A 25,533-nucleotide genomic window follows, 5' to 3' on the forward strand; every position below is an offset into this window, starting at 1 on the left:
CTCATTTTCTCTTCCTTACTGAGAGTCTCCCTGGGATCAGAGGTTGAATCTTATCTGTGTTTCTATCACTGACGGTATCTGGCATGGTGACCTTCTCAAAGTAAGATGTCAGTACATAGTTATCAAATGTATAAACGAAGAAGGAAGAAAATATGTTGTATGCATGGTTTCTCAGTCTTTAAAGGAAGAATAGCTGCATGCAGCGTGGAATTACCAGACCTTCGTTTGAGAAGCCATATACCTGTGGATCCCTGAAATGAGAAACAATCTGCTGCCTTCAAGTTGCTGTAGTGTTTTGAATTATAAGCCTAGCATTTGGGGGCCATGGGGAAATAAATAATGCCCAGCACGTCAATGAGTTTTTATGGTTGTTGTTATTAATCTTTAAGTCTCTCACAGTCCATAGCACATGGTAGATGCCCAATAAATATGCATTGGCTTGAATTGACTGGGAAACTGAAAACATAAAGATAACTTATAAATCAGTAGAGCACAACTGGATGACAAAAAGCAAATGATGAGACCCAGAGCTGTGGATGCCGGCCTCTGAACAGGAAGGAATAAAACAGAATGTTGAGCTCAAAACTTAAGCAGGTCATGTGTGCACATGTAACCCAGAAATACCCTAAGGCAGTAGTTCTAAAAGGGTGATCCCAAGACCAGCAACGGCAACTTCAACTGGGGAATTATGGGTCCCATCTCAGATCTGCTGACTCAGAAACTCCTGGGATGGATCCCAACAATTTGCCTTTAACAAGCCCTCTAGGACACTCTGATGCTTATGTTTGAGAAACACTACACTGGACCATCTGCTTCAAAAGCAATGAAGACATTGGGTTTAGCACCTCCTTTCAGTAACAATGTACCGAAGACTATCATTCTGAGAAATTCAGCAACAAAATGGATGGGAATTAACCCCAGAACCCATGGTTTTGTGGATGCAGCAATCAGGCAAACCAGGAAACCATGAGCCAATTCTTACCATTACAACACATCGCTGAGGGTCTGCAGCAGGAGCTCATACTCTATCCCTTTTATCACTAAAAGATGTCACCCTGCAACACGATCATCCCCCAATGTATTCATCTCTACAACCATTTCTTCCAGTTATTTCTACCTCCTCCCAACTTGCAGTTTTCTCATCATTGGGAAGACCTTTCATGAACCCTGACAGCATCCCCATACCTACGAATTCTCATATTCTCCTAGCCCCATGCCCATTGGCTGTGCCACTCTGATTAGAGTCATGGTGTCAGAAGCATTTATGCTATTGCTTGAGAAGTGTCTTTATCCTCCAGCAGAGCACACACTCCAGGAGGGAGCTGGTGTCTCTTCTTCACCTACCTCACTGGGCAGCCCAGTGCCTGCCAGTCAACGGGCACTCAGTGATCAGTGTACTAAAAGCACAGCTAAGTTTCAAAAAGTTCTGACATTCACATCAAATGTGAGGTTAAAGAGGGTCGCATTAATCCAATTTCTAAAGGTTAAGAAAGATCTCTTCCCAGATAAGAAAAGAGAAGGCATGAATAACAAAACTCTATGTCCATACAAGAGCAGGGAAAGATGTAGTGTTTGATCATTTGTTTAATGGTTTACAATTCACAAGTTTGAAGTTGAAAATACACTGGAGAAACCCAATGTTGCAGTTCCTATTTCCTGAGAGTCAGACATAGAATAAAGTGAAGGCAAAAATTGAATACTATGAAGTGTACTCCCCACCACCAAGTTCAATTTCAGTGCAATTTCAATTATCTACCATAAATTACACACTGTGCTTTTAGGATACTACCTGACTTCTGAGGATCTAGATGTCTTGCAGTGTGTAAATACTTCTGAATGGGTTTTAAATTACACCATTTCTACTAGCAAGCCTCCTCTTGCCAATTCATATCCAACACTTAACCAGGTCACAATGAAGTTTATTTAGAAAACACACGGAGCATCTCATATCCCTAATCATGGTTTAAAATGAGCAGTATTCAAGTCAAGCGTCTTAATTACAATGATCATTGTTCTCAAATCACATAGCTTAGAAAGGCCCTGGAGACAGGTCCAACTCACTCAGTTTACAGTTGAGGGAAGGGAAACCCAACTGTTGATCTTCAGACACCTGCAATGAAATATGAGCCCCCCACTCCACAATGTGTTGATGCAGTGACATGGAGCAGTGGAGTCTCTAAAATCCTCATGACGATGTGAAAGTGATTCTGGAAGACAAGTGTGGCTGGGTGAGGAGTCTGCCCTTCAAACCCAGCTCTGCCCCAAGCTGGCTGCATAACTTCAGGTCCATCCATTATGTACCACATGGGCTATGAGTGATATGTTCATTAATTTGATTGTGATCATTGTTACACAATGTATACGTACATCCAGTCATCACACTGGACACTTTCCATATTACAGTCTTTGTCAAATAAGTATTTTTAAATGAAAAAAATGAATTTAAATAAATAACTCTGTGTCTTGGTGTATGAGTTTCCTAGAGTTACTATCAAAAAGAATCACAAGGCTTATGTCTCAGGAAACAGGAATATACTCTCTCAAAGTTCTGAAGTCTAGAAGTCCAAAATCATGATGTTGGCCATGCTCCCTCTGAGGGTTCTTGGTGAGGATACTTTCCTGTCTCTTCTAAATTCAGGGAGTTGCCAGTAATCCTTGGCATTCCCTTTTTGTAGTTGCATCATGCCAACCTTCCATCATCAGATGGCCGTCTTCACCCTGTGAGTGTCTGTGTCTTCACATGGTGGTTACGACACCAGTTGTACGGAATGAGGGCCACCTTAATCACCTCATTGTAATTACATCTGCAAAGACCTTATTTCAAAATAAGATCACATTCTGAGGTGCTGGGCATTAGGATTTCAATATATCTTTTTGGGGAACACAATTCAATCTGTAACACAGTTCAATCCATAACAGTAAACCAGATTTTATTTGTAAAATTAGAGGGTAAGAATCAAGGTATTTTAGTTTCAATCACTAAAATGTCAAGCCTGGAACAAAGTAGAACAATAAAATTGCACTAGATTCTCTCTCTCTCTCTCTCTCACACACACACATACACACACACACACACACACACACACATATTTAGAATTGGGAATTGAGAAAATGCAACCTTTGGATGGATGGGTGGATGAGTTTACTTTCAAACAGGCATTTTATCATCATACAAAAATGACCTTGCCATTTCTACACATTTGCATCACATTGATGAATGAGGTCAGAATATATTCTCTCTGCACATATTCAAAACTGCATCCACCATAAATGTGGAGCACAACTGCAACCAAACTGTATTTGGGAGCAATTTGCATACATACATCAAACACTGTGTGCAATAATGTATAATAAGTTAACTTTTCCTTTTCTCCTATAATTGGCTGGAGCCTGATTTATTGACCTATTTCCTTGTAGAGCAAAAACTTATTGTAAACCCATCCCATTACTTAGTTGGAATATTTTAACCATGGCATCAACATCTCAAAAATGTAACCAAATTTTTAAAAATGTACCCAAGAAGAAGTAAAACACTTACGTTTGTGAGTGGCTTAATGAAAATAATATAGATTCCTTGTATCAAATATAAATATTAAATAAATGCATATGGGAAAAGAACAGGATTCACTGCATTATACAATTTTATAGAATGAAAATCTTCTTGACTAGTTGGTGAGTATCTCCCAGACTTTTAGAAATTTGATATGGAGTGAAAGTTGGTGCTTCAAATGAAATGAGGCTTATTGCTATTTTATTAACATTGGAATAAAAATAACTGGTTTTGCATATATCCTTTTATTATTAAAGATGTAAAAGGTGTCCATTTATTATCAAAATTAAAAACGATATTACAAAATAACCTATTATGAGGTCACTTATGACAAATGTTATACTGCATTCTTTGGGGTTGGCGACATTAATTCTGAATCTCTGAGGTTAATAATACATCTTTTAAAAACACATTTGCCACATAAATTCATCTCATATTCACTCACAGAATATCAAAAGTTCTTATTTTGTTGGATAATCTAATTTTAATCAATCAATGTAACAGTTCAGAAAATATAACACCATTTTCAAAGAGTCTTAAATTTAATTTTCTGTGCAGCACATTTCTGGTGTTCCCATTGATGTTAATAAGTTCTAATAACTGACAGCTCTCATCAATGTGTTCATATCTGTGGAACAGTAAATCTCATTTTTCACATCAAATGTTCAAATACTCTCTTCCCATCTACTGAGCTTTCATTTGGAACATGATTTTGCCCAATTTTAGATAAGCTAGCTGCATTTCGTTCTGCACTTTGTTCTATCAGATACTTATCAAGGATTTTCTTTTTCTTTATTTCCAGTCTTTGTTTTCTCGTAAGCTCTCACTTATATAAATCAATGTCACCTCCTTTCGGATAACGTGCGTTATATTAACTGTCCCCAAATGTCAATCCGATTCTCATTACAATTGATAGAATTCATAAAGTCTATTCTGGTTATGAAAAACATCTTCCAAAATAATGTGGTTACTATCTCTCATTGCACTCTTTGCCCAGTTTATCTTATCTGGTCATGCCCAGTATACACGTCGGGGCTACTAGAACCCAAAAACCAGTGAAATTCCCCATGTAAAACTTGGAATAAGTACACCTCATTTCATAACAGAGCTTTTTAACTGGGATGGATTTTACTCCCAAGGGGATATCTGAGACTGTCTGGAGACATTGTGGATGTCAAACTCAAAACATAACAGAGGTTGATGAGGATGCAGAGAAAAGGGAATCCACATACACTGTTGATGGGAATGTAAATTAGTATAAGTTCTATGGAAAACAGTATGGAGAGTCCTCAAAGAACTAAAAATAGAACTACCATCTTATCTAGCAATCCCACTACTGGGTATCTACCCAAATAAAAAGAAATCGCTATGTCAAAAGGATACCTGCACGCATATGTTTAATACAGCACTATTCACAATAGCAAAGATATGGAATCCAGCAAGGCATCCATCGATGGATAAATGAATAAAGAAAATGTGGTATATATGAATAACGAAATATTATTCAGCCATAAAAAGAACGAAACTATCTCTTTTGCAGGAGCTTGGATGGAACTGGAGGCCATTACCTTAAGTGAAACAACTCGGAAACAGAAAGTCAAAAACCACATGTCCTCACTCCTAAGTGGGAGCTAAATAATGTGTACACATGGACACAGAGAGTGGAATAATAGACCCTGGAGAATCAAAAAGGTAGGAGGGTGGTAGGATGATGAGGAATGAGAAATTACTTAATGGATACAATGTATGTTATTTGGGTGGTGGTTACACTAAAAACCCAGATTTCATCACTATGCAATATATCCATGTAACAAAACAGCACTTGTGCCCGTTAAATTTATATGTTTTTTTTAAAACAGGAACGTGTATACAACGGGCACCTAGAAGCTTGAGTCCAGCAATACCATTCAGCATCACACAAGGCACAGGACAGCCACCACAACAAAGAATTATCCAGCCTCAACGTCAAGAGCACCAAAGTTAGTAAATCTTGTTTTGTAAGAGACATGCATCCTTTTAAAATATCTGAGTAAATCAAGTCACATTTTAAATTATACAGAATTTAATAGTTTGTAAAATTCTCTAGTGCATCCTTGTGTAACAGGTTCCAATGATCTACTAATAATAGTTCACCATCCCTGATACTCATTTAGAAGGCTGGATTTATATCATGCATACACACACACTCACAGATACACACACATACACACACACAACTCTTCTTAAAATGAGGCATACTTACATTAGCATAAGAATGATAGCCAACTATTTATAACTGTATAGATTAGATTAGTTTGGTTTTCTTTAGTCATATTTTTCCTGTTTTTTAGAGACAGAATCTCTCTGTCACCCAGGCTGGAGTGCAGTGGCACTATCAGAGTTCACTGCAGCCTCCAACTCCTCGGCTCAAGCCATCCTCCTGTCTCAGCCTCTCCAGTAGCTGGGATTACAGGAGCGAGCCATCACATCTGGCTATTTTTTTTCTTTTTTTCTGTAGAAACGCGGTCTCACTATGTTGTCGAAGCTGGTCTTGAACTCCTGGCCTCAAGCAATCCTCCCTCTTTGGCCTCTCTTTAGCCTCTATCATTCAAAATATCACATGCAATGTGGAGTTCAATAGAACTAATAATTTTACTTAACTGTGGGTTGGCAAAGAGGAAAAAATTGCAGTTGATTCTTTGTGCGTGCGTGTGCGCCCGTTTGTGTGTGTGTGTGTATGTAATGGTGCAACAAAAGCTACCTTCTGACACCCCTCTATCTTTGCTTCTCATCAGATCTGTATCTCTGCCAGGTACTAGATAATATGAGGCTGAGGTGGGAAGATTGCTTGAGCCCAGAAGTTCAAGGCCGCATCGAGCTATGATTGCATCACTGCACTCCAGCATGGGCGACAGAGCGAGACCCTGTCTTCAAAATAAAACCTTGTTAAAAATAGATAAAACTGAGATATACTGAGTCCAAAGAGCTGTCACGTAGCTGGCCAAATTTACCCAGCAGCATTCCTTCTGGGTGGAACACTACCAAGTCACACAGCGTTTGCTCCTAAGGAGTTAGTAACTTAAGACTGTGCATTACGGAAAATACACACGTTCCTTCTAAAATAACTTGACAACTACATTTTCCAATTCTAAAACCCACTTTCATGTAGAGTAAAAAGAGCAGTTTTTTCAACAAGAATGTGCATAAAAAGATAGGGAAGCTATATCAATTAAAAGAAATGTAAAAGACAAATCAACCTATTGCAGTGCTAGACCTTGACCTTGCGTGAGTTACAAAACTACGAGAAGATCATTTTGACAGTTACAACTTTATAGTGGATGATACAGAGGAACTACTGTTGATAATTTTAGGCATGGAAAAGATTCTGCAGCTGTGTAAAATAAAATGGTTCCTATATTTTAGAGCAACGTACAGACATATCTTTAAATGAATTACATCATGCCATAATAAGAATGGAAATATGAATGAAGTTAGATACTAAAGATTAGGCTATCCATTCATAATTGCTGAAGCCAACTGATGGGCACATGGGATCCTTTATTCTATCTTCTCTGCCTTTTTTTATCATAACCAGAAATTTTCTGTAGTAAAATATTCCATAAGGTTTCAAGTGAATACAAATGTTTACAGAAGGGATACAAGAGGGAAAAATGTGTACAGACCAATGCAGAATGTTTTTTGAAACATACAAAAGAAAATACGCAATGCCCCTATAATGAAGAATGCCCAATTTGAAAATTAGAGGCGGGAGGGGTGTGGAGTAAAAAAATAAAGAAAAATACATTAGAGGAGCAAAAACATTAAAATAACCCAAATGTCAAAAAATATATAAAGAACTGGGTATGTTAAAGCATAGTCTTTTGAGAAAATTAACCATGAAAAACAATGCTTATGAAGATTTTTAATAATCCTAAAATAGCTTATGCTATCATATTGTAGGAAATGTAAAGTTCAAAATGGTATAGATAGAGATATATATAGATCTAGACATAGAAATATAATGTGAATATCGGTAAAGATATGTGTACAGATACAAAAATAGATATGATTAAGATATAGATAAGAATAGATACAGTTATTGATATGCTGTAGCTATAGACTCTAATATTGGTACAGATACCATACAAAGATGTGATCTACAAGCAAATATATATGTCCATACGTACATATGATATAAATGCAGGTAAACACGTAGATGTAGATAGAGAATTATCATCTGTGTTTAAAATATTCACAAAATCCCTGGAACAAACTATACAGTTATTTACTATTAACTACTAGCCTATGGAATGATGATCCAGTTTTACATTTCTTTTTTCAAAGTTTCTGTATTTCTTTCCCATACTACTCTTCATTCCTTCACCATAAGAAAAAAAAAACATCCTGCCCTTAAAAGCCTCCTTGAGGCTGGGCACAGTGGCTCATGTCTGTAATCCCAGCACGTCAGGAGGTTGAGGTGGGCGGCTCATCTGAGGTCAGGAGTTCGAGACCAGCCTGGCTAACATGGTGAAACACCATCTCTACTAAAAACACAAAAATCAGCCTGGTGTGCTCGTGGGCACCTGTAATCCCAGCTACTTGGGAGGCTGAGACAGGAGAATGGCTTGAACCGGGAGGTGGAGGTTGCAGTGAGCCAAGATCGCGCCACTGCACTCCAGCCTGGGCGACAGAGCAAGACTCCATTTAAAAAAAAAAAAAGAGTCCTTGAAATGGCTACGATTTGCTTATATTCCTTATTCAGAGAATAGATCCAGTTACATGAATTAAAAAAAAAAAGACTGCTTCTTAAGCAATGCTTAAGTAATCACCGCCTGTATGCATATTAAAATTTTATGTTAAAACACATCATAAGGTTAAGAGGATGATATCACCTTTTGAAATATTGATGGTTGTGACAAGACGCACACAGCCATTCATCTACCCTGATCAATGGGGTCCTCTGGAAGTCTTCTGGTTAGTAACATGTTCCTTCAACTTTATACCTCTTTATCAAAAGACACTAGGATGAGTGTTGGGAGGAAAGCCCCACTCTTAAGCTGTGGTATGGATGGTTTTGCTTACTGCATAGGAAGTTCGTAGATTAAAGCAATGAAGCATATTCAAGGACGCTGTAATGTTTGCCCATCCACTGAGGTTTCCTGATGGAAGAAGGTGTTTTTGCAAGCTGAGCATCCATGAACCAGCAGGGCTGAGAGTTTCTCTAAGAGTCATTTACCATTGAGTCCCCTCATTTACTTGCTATTCAAGTGAATAGACTCTCTGGTGTCTACATCATGGCCACAAGGAATATAAAGTGGAATAAGTCACAGTAATGTAGCCCAAAGCATATCTAAAATATCCATGTGTCTATACTGATATAAATGATTGATTAAGTAAATAAAGGGGAGAGACCCATCTTTCTTAGAGAAGAATTCCAAATAATTTATCGATATTCCACCATCCGGAAAGTGGAGCTTAATTCTGCCTCTTCTCCCACCCCCACCCCACTTTAGGGACTTGGTTTCAAAGACTAGACTTGGGCAGGGAGGGGAGAGTACAACTTTACAGCAGAGAAAACTGACAAACTCTCTGTCAGCCAGGTGATCAAAGCCAACACCAACAGCAAAAGTCTTGTGGACAGTAGTCACCCTTGCTAGGGTGAGATGAAGGAAACCTTCATCTCTGTGGATTTCCTCCCCCAAACACATACCCCTGTCAAAACATCAGACTGGCTCTAGTTGGTGGACATTCTCCATGACATTAATACCTCAAAACTATTAAGGTCATGAAAAACAAGGAAAAAGTGAGAAACTGTCACAGACTAGATGAGGCTAAGAAAATAGGGCAAATCCATGCAGTGTGGTATTTCAGATGGTACCTCAGAAGAGAAAAAGGACATTAGGTGGACACCAGTGAAATCCAAACAAATTGTGATGTCAGTTCTTAGTAACGTACTAATGTTGGTTCCTTAATTGTAACAGATGGTCAGGTAAGATGCGATATGGGTGTGGAGTTAAAGAGTAACTCTCTGTACTATCTTTGCAACCTTTCAGCAAACCTGAAACTATCCTAAAATTTTTTAAAAGGTTATTTTAAAAAATGAAAACAGTAGCGCACAAATGTCCTTTAAAAAGATTAAAACAGGTTTGTATTTTGTAAAAGTAGTCAATGTGTAAGAATCAAAGAGTCAGAATTATCATCTCAGTGGAACAATTCTGCTGGCTTCCAGTCCTGGAACTTTCCACCAAATGGAATAATCAGCACCTTGTTTTAATCCTGCAGAATCAATGCCTCAGTGTACAAAAGCAACAGCAACAAAGTTAAAGTTTGGAAATGTCTCTCCTCTACATAATAAATGGAGCATTCCCAGCGCACTTACTTTAAAGCATTGTGGAAAAAAATAATGAACGTCAGTCACACAGTTTTATCCACTGCGGCATTCTCAAATCCTTAGATGGGGAGTTGTAAAAACCAAAAAACACCACTGACAAGGTCGTCAAGCTGTTTGACAAACCATAATTAATTCTCAGGTCAACAGAAAGCATCTCGATAAAAGCTGTGACTGAAAATACTCCAGGTTTCACAGGTCTGCACTGCAAAAAACAATTACCCCAAAATATGAAGGTCAGGAGTGGAATGGGCTTTTGTCGTTGACGCACAACACAGCGGGTTCTGTTCTTAACACATCTGCAAGTCCTTATTCTGCCCTTCGTTTGCCCTTGAACCAGCCCTCTGAGAAAGACTAATCATCACAAAATACAGATTTCACCAAGTCATCTCTCTCTTGGAGAGTTGACAGGGCATATGTGAACCCTTCAATTTTACAAGACCCTCCAAGAGACTAACTCCTGCAAATCCAACTTCCTATTTTGCCTTCTGTGTCTCTTTGAAGCTGAAGATTTCAATGCACAGGCTCACCCGCAAAAGAGGGTCGTGGAGCCTCTTTGCCTCTAGGCCCTTTTGTTTGACTCTTAATCTAATGAAGGTAGATGTTTCTTTTCTCTTGATTATATCTCCCAGGACCAAACATAGATGGAGAGAGAAGTAGAATCCACCAGTTTTTGCAGAAAGATAGAGCCAAGTGCGGTGGCTCGCGCCAGTAATCCCAGTATTTCAGGAGGTCAGTCCGAAGGATCCCTTGAGCCCAGGCGTTCGAGACCAGCCTGCGCAACATAGTGAGACCCCGTCTCTTAAAAAGAAAAATATGTGTATAGAAAGTTCTCATCACAGACAAAGCCCTGTAAGGAAAGGAAAGAATCATCCCTGAAAAAGATCTTATCCTTTCTTAACAATGCCTGAGGCACAGCAAGGTGCATTAAACAAATGCAATTAATTAACACTTCAAAAAATGGAAAATGCTGGGTTCTGACTTACAAATAAAAACAGGGAATGGGAGCGGGGTTAGAAACAGCTAAGGTGCATTCATCATAACTCATAAAACAAAATGAGTTCCCACCAACAAGTTCAGCTTTTAATGTGGGACATGTCTTTTCCTGCTTTCTCTGCTAGTCCCTTTCATAGAAATGATTTATCTGTTTAAATCTCTGCTGCATAATAAAGAAAAGTCTGTTTTGAAAATTAAATAATGCACTTTGCTTTATTTTGCCCATTTAAAATTTCTTCTAATTTTGTAAGCTTGTCATGAACTGGCGTAAGCAGATATGTTAAAAATTGGGGGTATTCCTTTTTCATTTCAGGGATAGTGTTTAAAATTATGGAGATAAATCACGGCCGGGCATGGTGGCTCACGCCTGTAATCCCAGCACTTTGAGAGGCCGAGGCAGGTGGATCACCTGAGGTCGGGAGTTCGAGACCAGCTGACCAACATGGAGAAACCCTGTCTCTACTAAAAATACAAAATTAGCCAGCAGTGGTGGTGCGTGCCTGTAATCCCAGCTACTTGGGAGACTGAGGCAGGAGAAACACTTGAACCTGGGAGGCAGAGGTTGCGGTGAGCCGAGACTGCGCCATTGCACTCCAGCGTGGGTAACGAAAGCGAAACTCTGTCTCAAAAAAAAAAAAAAAGGATGAGGATAAATCACTGAAACTCTCTGTGACTCAATTTCCTTGTGTACATGAGGGAATACAAATGATTGCTCAAGTACATTCAAGTCCTAACAATCTGTGATTCTGTTTTCCAATTTCATCATCAGTATCCCAACAAACTGTACTTCAAATTCTATGCAGGCAATTTAGTAGACATTGAAGCATATTTTTACCTTTCCAAATTGAAAGTGGATAACAAGGTAACAATAGCACTCTCCCTGGAGCCATCCTGTCCTGTCTACTCCCAGTGAAGTGAAATAGCTGAAAGATGTGGAGAGTAAATACTCAAACACTTTTTTTTTTTTTTTTTTTGAGAGAGAGTCTTGCTCTGTCGCCCAGGCTGGAGTGCAGTGGCGTGATATCAGCTTACTGCAACCTCCGACTCCTGAGTTCAAGCCATTCTCCTGCCTCAGCCTCCTGAGTAGCTGGGACTACAGGCACGTGCCACCACACCTGGCTAATTTTTGTATTTTTAGTAGAGATGGGGTTTCACTACTTGAACTCCTGACCTCATATGATCCACCCACCTCGTCCTCCCAAAGTGCTGGGATTACAGGCATGAGCCATCGTACCCAGACCAGACCCTTTTCTTAATTTGAAGAGAGAATTTTTTTCCTGTCATATAGGTGTTGGAAGGATGTCAGATGAGAGCTGGGATGGGGAGAGGAAGTAAGGAGGAAAGATAAGCAGCTCCCTTCCATTCTGACCTGCTGTGGCAAGAATCCCGGGACTAGCAAGACCAACAGGATGCAGCTGGCTTCACTGAACATAATTTGCTATTAGCATCTTCAGGAACACACACTGCTGGATAAATTCCCTTCCGGGAGAGGCCACAACTGACCACTACATGGAAGAGACAGCTGCTTCTTCACTAGCCAATGAGGCATCCCCACCCAAGTGTGACCAAATGCCTCTGAGGCTCAGCCCCTCACTCCAGAATGCCCCCAGGTACCTGAGGATGCTCCAGATTTGGGAGCTGCACCATCTGTGGTTTCTCTACATTAAACAGTATTTTTGTGGAGTCAGGGGTGAGGGAGTATGGTTTACTTTTAAATATAGTTTTGCAAACTCCTCTGTTTAGTTTTTGTTTGTTTGTTTTTCATAAGCTATGTTTAAAGTCAATAGAGAAAAGGTAAATGCATACCCTGGAATTATTCAACAACAGAATAACACCAATCAAATTCTGTCCAGATAAATGAGGCATTTGAATTCTTTTTAAGAGATGGAGTGTCACTCTGTTGCCCAGGCTGCAATGCAGTAGTGAGGTCATAGCTCACTGCAGCCTCAAACTCCTGATATACTCCTCAAGTGATCCTTACACCTCAGCCTCCTGAGTAACAGGGACTACAGACATGCACCACCACACCTGACTTATTTTTAAATTTTTTTCGTATGGATGGTGTTTCCTAGACTGGTCTCAAAGTCCTGGGCTCAAGTAACCCTCCTTCCTTGGCCTCTCAAAATGCTGGAATTACAGGCATGAGCCACTGTACCCAGCCACATTTGAACTTTTTACAAATACTGCTACAGCATTACAGGTAGAATAATTATTCTTTGAAAAACCTTCAGGAAGATGTGTTCCCCAATAAAAAGTGAGCTATGTATGCATATGTAAATGTATGTGTATTTTACATATACAAATATATGTATATAATTTACATATGTATATATAACATCAGGATACATGTTGGTCTAGAAAGAAACAATTTTTTATTAATTGGGATCTTACTAGATTAAATGCCCAAATACATTTGATTGTGAAATGACTAGACACATAACTTCTTGTGTAATTTTAAGTTAATTTTTATAAATTATGTCATATTCTGGTTATTCACTTATGGGAGGCTTATCAATTGAGATATCAAATAAATCCTGGAAGGTTATTTTACTGGTGAAATTGTCATGGCAGACTGAATCATAGTACACAACCACTGTCACACAAATTCTATGGGAAGCCATGTGTGATTTATTGTTCTGTCCTCATAATATGGTACCGTTTAATCTCTACCATGAACCTAGACTGTCAGAAGATTTTTTTTTGAGGTATTGATTCCCTCAGTAGGGTTGGTTGGTTGGTTTTATGCTGCAACAAATTCAGATTTTCCCCACTTTCTACTACTACCATTCCTGTGTCTGCTTTATATTTTCAGTCTCTGCACAGGTAACTGGTATTTAACTTCCATGTAACTTGTTACCCTTTCTCCCTGGGTCATCCTTACTGTTTGTTACTGTTTGAGACAGCATGAAGGGCCTTGTCTTGACCTTCCTACTGGGTTACATTTTAGCTAGTAACCAGAACCCTCTGTGGTAACAGGCAACTAGAAACCCAAACGTAAGGGTTTTGATTGTGGTTTATTTATATTTGTTTTCATTGCTGTTGTTATTTTCTAAATGTCTTGTCTACTTCTCATTGGTTCTGATGCACTAAGTCTATCCGTTCTGCCTAATTCCCTGTAATGGGATCTACATTATTCATTTCTTCCCACAGCATACAGTTGGCATGTGGGTAAATTTGCAATACGGGCATGCATGTTAAGGCTTCTTCAGCCAACAGAGCAAGCCTGCTACCTCAAGGCTAGGACAAACCTACCCTCAAAAGCATTACCTAAGACAGGCAGCCTTCTCCCCTCCCTCAAGAATCATATTAACTCCATGATGTTTATCAAATACTTTCATCTCCTTGCTCATCAACTGTAGTAGTCTGTCTGTTGAAGAAGTTAAAATCGAACTATATAATTACCCTCTGAGAATTCAAACATGAACTTAATTCCTAATATTTGGGCTATGTAGCTCTGATGATTTTGCCTTTAACTATTTAAGAAAGATGTATGAAGACTGAATCAAGCTGTTGTTTTCCTTAACTTTTGACATAGGACATGAGAGATTAAACACACACACACACGCACACACCAGAAGAAAAATTCTGTTAAAATTTATTTGTTCTTAAACATAAAACCAGAGGTGCAAAATAACATTAGTGTATGGTTAATATAGGAAAGATAAGCAATTTCATCTTCTTCGTACCCCACTTATTGGTACTCAACAAGTTTTGAATAAATTCGTGAAATAAAGAAAAAAACCAACAAGTTCATATCTCCAAGTAGTCTTGGTAATTTAAACACTTTCAAGTATCTTCATACCCTGTTAGTACTTCTTTCTGCTCTGTGTCAACGGAAGGATTCTCAACACTCTTGTGGTTAATTTGGTTAAAACTCATTACAAAGAACCCTAAGTTACCTGTCACAGCTGCTAAACCCATTAGTACAGGAGACTTTAAGGCCATAATGTGTCCATTTTCAGGATATAATTGAAGAGAGGCAAATGATATATGGTTTTCCAAAAATATTGGACCAGGGAGCCTCTTCAAGAAAGAATCCCTGATTCGGGAGTTCTTATACTTTTTCAAGAATCTTCATAAAATATTTTCCTCTGAGACAATGCAATCTATGCCCCATCTTTAAGCAATCCTAGCTCACCAGTATGAGTAATGTTGTCTATTTTTAAGGTTATCTCATTATTCTAAAAGACTTTAAATTGTTGAAAAATAAATTATGTGAGGGGTGGTAGAGTTTGAAACAATTATCTGTGATGTTACCAGATATTTTAGACTAAAATATATTAGAATCCAAGGTATTGTTCATGCCTTAAAAATGCTGAAATATCTGACTGTTGCTTATTAATTTTAAAAAGAATATAGGAAATAGCCATTAATTAATGAGGCTATTTCCACTACCACATAAAAAAAAAAAAAGCTCACAGGTGCCCGTATGTTTTTGTCGAATCAAAGTAATCTGCTTTATGTATGCATTTATTCATAGAATTTACTAAAATCAAAACCAAGGTTTTATAAATACAGGGTTTGACAAAGTTTTAAAATATAACCAGCTATACAAATATGGCATGTGGGAAATTCTATTAAATTGTCATGAACATGCTTCTTTGTCATTCCAGGAGTCTTTCTTTTCATTACTCTTTCCTATTTGATCTGTTTTTCTATAGAATTATCTTCATTTTCTCTTTAATACTTTAAGGATCCCTGAGACCTTGTCACTCATCCAAATAGAATAAAGGAATGAGGGAAGAAAGAAGGAAGGGAAGAAGGAAGGAAGAAAGGATGGAAAGAAGAAGGGAGGAATGGAGGAACGAAGGGAGGAAGGGAGGGAAGGAAGGAAGAAAGAAAGAAAGAAGAGAAAAGGAAGGAAGAAAGGAGTCAGGGAGGGAGGGAGAAGGATGATAGATCGAAGGGAAGGAGAGAAGGAGGGAAGGAGGGAAAGCAGAAAGGAAGGAAAGAAAGAAGAGAAAAAGGTAGGAAGGAGAGAGGGAGGGAATGAAGGAAAGAAGGAAAGAAGGAAGGAAAGAAAGAAGAGAAAAAGAAGGAAGGAAGGAGGGAAGGAAGGAAAGAAGAAAGGAAGGGAAGAGGGAAGGAAGCTGTGGTTTCTGTGCACCATTAACTAACAATAGCTCCTGTGAACCAGCCTGGAAGTTCATTCACCACATACAATATGGTTTCTTTGGGAAAATGCATGTCAAACTATATATATGGTTTGTGTGTGTGTGTGTATATATATATATATACATACATATATATACGTATATATGTCTATACATACAAAATTTGCATGTACTTTTCATACAAAAGAACAAGAACAATATATATACAATATATATACATTGGAATATATTTATTATAGATGTATATGGATTTTACTATATATTATTTCATGTGTAGGTAAAATTCTAAAGAACCTGTGCACAGTGGTGAGTGAACAACCTAAATGAGAAACCCTCTAGCATTCATTCCCTTTTGCTCCTGTTGTCACCTGGGATTGTCAATGCTTTTCAGTAGGTGCAATGTGAATGAGTAGCGCACATTAAATTTGAATTCAAGGAAGTCTGCAGGAAGAGAGGGACCCAAGAATATAAAGAGACTGTAATGAGGTTCTCAGCTTTTGTGACTTCAAACTTCTCCATATTTATTAAAAGTGAATGCAGAGTTTCTGAAGCTGGGCTGACACAACGCTCTACTGACTTTGCCACAAGGCTTCAATGGGAACAGTCTCTCAGCGAAGCCTTTGGGGACCAACAGAAATAAAGGTGCGAATCTTCTACAAAGGCAGATAAAAGGGTTATGAGTTTAGCGTTGGTAAAGGGTGCCTAGTTTGATTTTTGTAAAAGTTGTCTATTTCTCCATACGAGTACACAACATTGCACAATATTGATGGACAACAGAGGGTAGAATTTTGTCACACATAGATAGTTTCACTATAAACATAGGCGGTAACACCTTTTTTGGAATTAGTACTCAAATTAGAAAAAAAAAGCTTCCAGGAGACCTAGAGAAAATGGACACCTGTCCCTTAAACACATACTTTCTACTTACTTAGGTCTCATGTTAACGAATGTCTTCACTCCTAGACAAGGAGTACATCCAGACCCATCATAGGTAACTTTATAACTTTCTTTTTTTTTTTTTTTGAGACAGAGTCTCACTCTGTCACCCAAGCTACAGTGCAATGGCACGATCTTGGCTCACTGCAACCTCCCCCTCCCAGGTTCAAGCAATTCTCCGGCCTCAGCCTCCTGTATAGCTGGGATTACAGGCACACACCACCACACCCAGCTAGTTTTTGTATTTTTAGTAGAGACAGGATTTCGCCATGTTGGCCAGGCTAGTCTTGAACTACTGACCTCAGGTGATTCGCCCACCTCAGCCTCCCAAAGTGCTGGGATTACAGGCGTGAGCCACCACGCCTGGCCAACTTTATAACTTTCATTGTACATTTTCTATTTTTACTTATTATTTATTTATTTATTTATTTATATTTTTAGAGATAGGGCCTTGCTCTGTCTCCCAGGCTGGAGTACACTGGCGTAATCATAGCTCACTGCAGCCCTGAACTCCTGGGCTCAAGTGATCCTCCCACCTCAGCTGGAACCACAGGTACTTGCCATCATGCCCGGCTAATTTGTTTTTAATTTTTGTTTCTTTCTGGAGTTGGGGTCTCACTCTATTACCCAGGCCACATGTTATGAGTTGTTTAATATAACATAGATTTGGTGAATGATGAGGATAAGAAAAAGAAAATAACGGAAAACCACATTTTTCCTTCTTATATTACATATATATATTTGCTTTTATCTAATGTGTTGCAATGGCTGAGAAAAAAAATTTTCGGCAAAGACTAGTTCCTAGTTAATGTGTTAGCATATGCATACATGTATGTGTATACACCCGCTCATACACACTGCCATTCTTACCATGTAGCTTCAGGGCATGGGGGCATATTGTCTCACTTAGGAAAACAGTTAACAATGACATATTTTGTTTGTGAAAACATGCATTTACTTTTGTGAGTTTCCCCACCTAACCCATTCACAGAGTTATAGTCACAGAGAGTACTGAAGAGTGGAATAAGTTAAAGGCACTCAGCTGCAGTGAGTTTCTTCTGCCCCCATCCGCCATGCTTTTGAGACCATAGTTCCATGCTGAACAGCTCTGACCACTGGAGTCACATGGCATGCCTCACTGAGTTCTTGGACTTGCCCGTCCCATACTCCAGAGCCACATATTGGTGGTGTTGAAATACTAAACATGGAAAATGGCACCTCATGCAACTTAACCACAGCCATCGTCACAGAACCAAAGAGGCCTTTTCTGCACTTTGCAAAAACAAACCACAATTCACCATAGCCCTTTTATCAGTGCCAATAACACTTTTAGTAACCTCAGTCCTTTTTTTTTTAAAGGATCCAAAAACTTACCACGTAATGCAACTTGAAACAACCCAAGTTCCTTTTCAGCTTATATGACAGGCTAAGTTTCACTCCTGAAAAAGGTGCCCTTAGCAAAATCCGTGTCCCCTCTCCCCAACCAAAGCATACAAACAACCAAACAAAAACAAACAGAAAATGAGCCTGGATGAAGGGTTGATGTGGGAGCCGGAGAGATGCCCAGAGATGTTAATAAAATCACATGTCTGGGGTGATGGCTTTGAGATCCAAGTTTTCATCATCCAATCAGGTACCAGCCTCTTAAAACCAAAATGATCACCGATATTAACAGGTGGAGCTAAGAAAGTCCCGTTGTAAGCCAAAAATAGCACTCTGTTACTTTGACAAACCATGATTTCTTTATATAATATACATTTAAAATAAAACAACCCAAACAAAATTCTGGGCCATTTATCCACATTTCCAGAGAGCAGTGAAAGCCTAGATCGTTTCATTAGCACTATACTGAAATTAACATTTCTCTCTTTGAAATGTATTCCTCAACTAATGAGGACCTAAATGATCATTGTACTTCATCTCCTTTCTAAATTATGGAGGATTACTCTTTTCCTGTCTCAAATAAATTCAATAAAACCTCATGATATGGTTTGGCTTTGTCCCCACCAAACCTCATCTTGGATTGTAGCTCCCATAATCCCCACGTGTCGTGGAGGGATGTGGTGGGAAGTAATTGAATCATGGGGGCAGTTTGCCCCATGCTATTCTTATGATAGTGAGTAAGTTCTCACAAGATCCGTTGATTTTATAAGGGGTTTCCCCCTTCACTCGGTTCTCATTCCTCTCCTTCCTGCCATCATGTGAAGAAGGAAGTATTTGCTTCCCCTTCCACCATGATTGTAAGTTTCCTGAGGCCTCTCCAGCCATGCTGAACTGTGAGTCATTTAAACCTCTTTCCTTTACAAATTACCCAGTCTTGGGTATGTCTTTTTTAGCAGCCTGAGAATGGATTAATACACCTCATCTCACTATATATATAATAATAAGATATACAGTGTATTTTTATATACATGATGCAGACCTTACTATAATATGTATTACCATATATATATGATATAGTAGGATACATATCTTACTATATATAGTTTTTTATATACATATTTTAGTATTGTTGGGGTTAGGTCTGTTCTCCTTCAGGTACCATTTCTGGGAAGATGAGAGTGCCTTGGGAAGATGTGGTGTATGGAGGTGTTCCGCACACACCTGGGACACGTGAACTGAACACGAGATGTCTAAAGTTTGAAATCTCAGCCCGAGGTAGATGGGCTGTTTTCCACCACCAACCTTCCACTCCCGTAATGATTTTATGAGGCTTTTATTTACTTATTTTTTGTTTAATGTAACCACCTGCAGAGGGAAAGCCTTTTCATCTATACATTTATTCAAAGCCTATAAATGGCACAATGACAAACTGCTAGGAGCTATCACCTTCTTTTTTTCTTGTTCATGTGTGCTACTGTGCTCCAAGAAAAATGAGGAAGGGCTTCCTACACTGCCGTTCACTTAACAAAGAACAGTGGAGCCTTTCAAAGTCCAAATGTAGGTTGTTTAGAGAAAAATGACAGAACTGGAAAATATTCATTGAGTGAATGGTAGTAGAGAGCACAGCAGATGACCTAATTGCCTCAGCAGCCTGGGCTTCCATTTTGATTCTCACTTCCTCTAATTGACTGTGCAAAAGATGTATCTTTGATTTAAAACTGGTAGCTCAGGAGTTTAAGAAATCAGTGGTGGCTATTCAAATCTGTCTGAATATCCATTCACATAATTAAATAGGAGACGAAGTCTCTCCTCTGAAAAAGTACAGTACTCAGACAAAAACACACACAAAAAGAGCAACAGATTTAAACTAAACTGAACATATTTCCCCATTTGGGAATAGAATACATATTGTTAAAAGTCAGAAAGCAGTACAGAAAGAATACATTCTGGTTTACAAACTAAAATCGTGTCTCTTACACTTGACATTCACATCCTAAGACCAACTCTCACCTTATTTGGAATATAAGTATATTTTAACCAGATAAGCCTATCTTTAGAAGGAGGATACTAAAGGACTTAAAATATTTGTATATTGCTACTTCATTTGAATGCAATGCATTCGCTTAACAAGTTGCATTATTGGCAATATTCAACAGTATTACAAAAGGTTTGAAATGTGGCGTACCAATTAAAAAGAAAGAATGTTAAACGGAGGTCATTCCCTCGTGCACTTGAATGTTTAGTTTTTTGAGAACCTTTTGGTTGTGGTCTAGAAATAAAAGCACAGTATTCCAAATGGCTTTTAAAGAGACCCCTGCACTTCCAAAAGCAAGTCTCTGTTGCGGAGTCAGTCAACACTCTCATCTTTGTGGAGAGACTATAAGCTTTCCACAAATTACTACACACAAAACAATGAAATAGCCAAGTTCACAAATTTTAAAAAATCTATATATTTACCATTAGGCTACATTCCAGGCCAACAACTATGAACTTTCAAATTCTTTCAAGTCTGCTTGTAAATTTCACAGCATCAAGATAACTTCATTATCTACCTTATGCAGCCACCAGTCCCTTATCAAGTATCTGTTACATTCTTAGGTTTGGGTAAAAATCAGCTAGGTTACTGGTTTGAGGGCCAACTGTATACTCGGCATTAGTTTATTTAAATAAAATGCAAAGAAAAGTAGCAATTCTTCCACTGGAGAAGAAAACATCAAAGCATCTTTAAAACTGCATCCACGCACAGGCATTATTATGAAAATGCAATTATTATTCTGATTTCAAAAAAAAAATGAAGCCTCCCATTTTAATCTACTGACTTAAAACTGATGAAGTAATTTTCCACTTGCTACAACTGGCCCTGATTATGTTCTTACATGTCAAAGAAAATACTCTTTAAAATGGACATATATATATATATATATACACACACACATATATGTAGAAATGTAGAATGCGTGTGTGTATGTCTGTATACACACATACACACACACGCATTCTACATTTCATTGAGTAATAAAATACTGAATTTCTAATCTGAGAAAATACATGCTTGCAGAGTTCTCCATGAAATTCCTGTATACTTAATTTTAGGATACACAGAAATTCCATATTTTTTTCTGGAAATACAGGGATTAACGCAACCATGTGCCATTAGCCATCCCTCCCCCTCTTAACATTTTGCTCATTTCCACAGGAAAATCTATGCTGAGGATTTAATGGATTACTGCTAACATCTTCCCCACAGCCAACTAAAGGTATGAAATAATTCTCCACTCTCCAAATCTGCCCCCACAAAACTGCAGATTTCTTTGCTATCTGATTTCACCCCGCTCTGCCATCCCCTAGGAAAAGGCTCAGTGCGTCCATTCAAACCATGCAGGTCTTTTGCAGTTTCTGCCGCTTTGTTCTCATCAAAGTCAGGTGTTTGCACCCTGGCCATTTAATTTCTAGCTGGAGAAGGAAGCTACCCCGGATTTCTTAAGCATGCACTTCTATGTTGCCCGCAGAACGCCCACACAAACTGGCAATTTTGCTTCGTCAGGATAACGAGGTCTCCCTAAACTTTTTCTTTTCCTTTTTTTTCTTTCTTTCTTTTTTTTTTTTTTTTTTTTTTTTTTTTTTTTTTTTTTTTTTTGCTTTTGCCTTCCTCACATCACCGGAAGGGCTGATTCTGAGATGGGAGCTCACGCACACCACCCCCTTTCAAGAAAATATAATGCAACGCGCTCCGATGTAAACCCTACGGGCAACGGATGCCTTCAAAAAGCATAAGATAAGAGCAACAACAACAACAACAAACCACCGCCCCCCCAAAAAAAAATGACCAAATAGAAATAAAATAAAATAAAAATAAAAAGAAGCCATACTACCACCTTGTGGATCCAGCTCGCAAGAACATCACCTGCTTAGTTCCAAAACCCCCACCCAACCCCCACCCCAAATTTCCTAAGTTGGGTCCAAATGACAGATCGGGATCCTCTGTCCTCACTCCCCGCAGACTCGCCCAAGCCCTAGGCTGAATTCGTGACGCGCGCGCCCAGCGCCCGCGCGAGTTGCAAGCCCCGGCGCACCGCAGGGGCCAAAACCCCTCCGGAACCTCCTAGGACCCCTTCACGCTGCCTCCTGCACCCCCTCCCCCGCCATCCCCGAGATAGCAGCAGCACATACATAAAAAGAGGCTGACACCTGCCGTAGGTTCAGAGGAAGAAGCCAGAGAAAAAGAAACCCGCAGTCCAAAAAAAAAAAAAAAAGCCTTCTGGGGAAGGGGAGGGGTATGATGCGGAGGACGTCCTCCGGCTGCCCCTCGCCCTCCATGCAGAACATCCGTTCCCAGGGTGGCCCGGGCCAGGCCTCGGGGGTGCAAGGGTTGGCCTGACCCCCCTGCTCCCGCCCCCGCCGCTCCGGGAAGAAAGGGCGCTGTGTCTGGCGGCGAGCAGGCGCCGGAATCGTGCGCCCGGGCCCAGGGTTGCACGGAGCACTGGGCCCCGATACCGGGGGCGCAAAGCTTCGGGTGCGGCCCAGGAGAACCCCGCCGAGGGACCCCAGCCTACCGGTTCTCGGAGGGGCGAAAGAGCCAGGTCAGGTTGAGGGACAGGAGGAGGAAGGGGTGTCCAGGAGACTGACTGAAGGATGAGAGTGTCCCCCGGGGTAGCGACAGGCCTCTTGGAAAACCAGAGGCGGAGGGAGCAGCCGCGGAGGGGAGGGCGCAGGCCGGGACCTGGGCCTCTCCTCCCACAGCAAGCCCCCCACCCACGCATCATCTGCAGCCGAGCGGCACCTACCTCCCTCTCCCTACCTCATCCCCGCTCGCGCTTCCGCAGGTCAGGCCACGCGGGTGCCAGCGCGGGCTGGGGGCGCCCCAGCCGCGGCCTTGGGGAGGGGTCAGGACTGAAGTTCACTCTCTCTCTGCGTGGTCTCGAAGCCCCTCGCCCACCCCGCACTGTCTCCTCCGCCGCCGGCTGCGCGCTTGGCGGATCTTCTCCATCAGTTCTGCCCACTGGAGTGGGAAGGGGCTGAGCCGAGCCGCGCGGGAATTGGGAGGCGGGGAAGCGGGGAGGCGGGGGAAGAGACGAGATGAAATCGGCCCGGGACAGCAGAGAGGCTTGGGATGGGATGGAAGGGAAGAGGGGGTGGCGGTTGCGTTTTCCAGGGCTGTAGAGGTGGTGCGCCTTTTGGAACTGACTCCTCAGCCTCCTCCCCCGTCCCCACCTCGGGGGCTGGCGGACCGTGCGCCCCGCAGGCTTAACACTCCCCCCGACACCCTCGCTCCGAGAAGGGGTGTTCTCAGTGGGCACCGACTAGGGCTCCAGATCCCCCGAGACCCAGACCAGGGCTCCGGTAGTCTGTCCTCGCAGCTTCCAACTTTTCCGCTCCTTCGGAAAAGCGGGCAGTTCAGAGATGGTTCCCAGGGCGGCAGCTGCAAGCCCCCCCCGCGCCCCCCTCAAAGGTTCAGACTACACTCAAAGGCTCCGAAAGAAGCAAAAACACCAGCTGTACCCTCCTTCTGCGGCTTGCCTCACCCTTCCCACCCGCCTCGAAACCCACACACACGGGAAAGGGGTGCATGGAGCCCGCTCCCCGGTTTACAGAAGCAGCCCGGAGCTACCGTCATTTCGTCTTCACGCGGGGTCTCCAGCGCGCCTGGATCGTTCCCTAGCCAAGCCAAGCCAGGTCTAATCAATCACGTGCGTTATTTCGTGCATCACCCAAGCCGTCATCTTATCCGAGGCCCGGAGATGAAGGAGGGAAAAAAAAATCGCTTAAATGCAACCCCAACCAAGCCGGTTTTCCCTTTTTCTTTCTGGTTAACAGCACCCCCCCCAACCCCTCAAAAAAGCACCCCAGGCGGTGGTAGCTGACAGTTTTCTTAAAGAAGAAGGGGGGTGGGGGGGGGAGAAAAAGAAAAGAAAAGCCTCCCATGCCTCACAGTTTGCAGAAGTCTTCCTGCCTTCACCATCTCCAGCCCTGGCCGCTTCGCTCCTTCTTCTCCCTGTACTGCAGATACATATATATTTTTTTCCTCCTCTCCCCGCCACAGTCTTCTGTTTATTTGTGTGGAAGGCAGCGCTACTTTGTAAACACATCACACACGGCCCCAGAGCCGTTCAAATAGCTGATTGCAGCAAAACGCTTCCAAACAACGGTGGTCTGGATTTTTCTCTTTAAGTGAAAATAAAACCAAATATTTCTGTGGAGAGGTTGCATGTAAAAACCGTATGAAGGTCTACACTCCCACCCACACCTAAGAAATGCAGCGAGACAGATGGGAGAAAGTCCTGTCCAAATTTTCCAAAAATAATATTAATAATCATAAAAGGAAAAAATAAAGATCAGATGAAGTGAAGCTCAAGTATCTGCAGTGAGGCTTTCCATCCTTTGCTGCAAGTCAAAATGTTTAAACGGCTTTTTAAAATAAGAATAATGTCCCAGAGACACGTCTTAAAACTGCACCTACCTTAGCTTTGGAAGAGCTGCATCGGCCGTTAAGAGTTCTTTTTACACGTCCAGATTTTTCTAGGGAACCCGAAACGAGGTATGATTCAGGAGGATGTATTGAAAGCCCAGGAGCCTTCCCCTTCTGGAACCCCCCAACTAGATTTCCTCATCCAGAGGAATGCAAGAGCCACCAACACCGCCTAGTTTGGAGGAAATTCGTTGTTTCTGCCGCCAATAGTCTGTGGACGGGCAGAACAAGCATTACAATTGAAGCAGGAAGGGCCGAGCTAGTGGCTGAATAAGAGCTCTGTGCTAAGAGACAGAGAAGGGAGAGAGACGGTTCTGCAAGAAAAAGAGAGATTGAGGAGAGAGGTCCTGCTGTCTCCGGGGCTCTCCCTCTGCCATTGGACCAAACTGAATGAAATTTACAAAGCCAGCAGCCAATAGATCTCCGGAGTCGGCCCCATCACTACAGAAACCACATCCACAGCTACAACCTCATGCAAAGAGCTGCTAATCCCAATGCAAACCAGCTGTAACGGAGAGATCCCGGGTACTCGGGAGATAGAGCAGGTGGGCATGGCAAACGGTGCCACCGCACCAGACGCGTACAGCAAACCTTCTTCCTCTTTGCTTTTTTAGGACTCTCTAGATACCCTCCACACCAAACATGCTGCAGTATATGCAAACATCTTTAACTGTTTAAGGTCACGATCTCCAGCAGTCCCTATGTCTGCGTTATTGTAATT

General features: G+C 40.9%; 1 protein-coding gene across 10 annotated transcripts in view; it reads right to left on the minus strand.

Moving 5' to 3' along the window:
• NLGN4X (neuroligin 4 X-linked) overlaps positions 1–25,259 on the minus strand; it is a 341,186-nt gene extending 315,927 nt beyond the window's left edge. For 2 of the 10 annotated variants that reach the window (XM_001138630.7, XM_054676657.2), the window contains exon 1: positions 23,955–24,046. The gene's annotated coding sequence lies outside the window, so the exon portion shown is untranslated. Of the gene's footprint in view, positions 1–22,516; positions 22,826–22,899; positions 22,986–23,130; positions 23,234–23,954; positions 24,047–24,803 lie in introns of those variants that run through there. The other 8 variants (XM_016943221.3, XM_054676654.2, XM_016943222.3 and 5 more) reach the window with 6 other exon arrangements.
• Positions 25,260–25,533: the final 274 nt, after the last annotated feature.

The sequence above is a fragment of the Pan troglodytes genome, chromosome X (genome assembly GCF_028858775.2).
Source record: "Pan troglodytes isolate AG18354 chromosome X, NHGRI_mPanTro3-v2.0_pri, whole genome shotgun sequence".
NCBI classification, from domain to species: Eukaryota; Metazoa; Chordata; class Mammalia; order Primates; family Hominidae; genus Pan; species Pan troglodytes.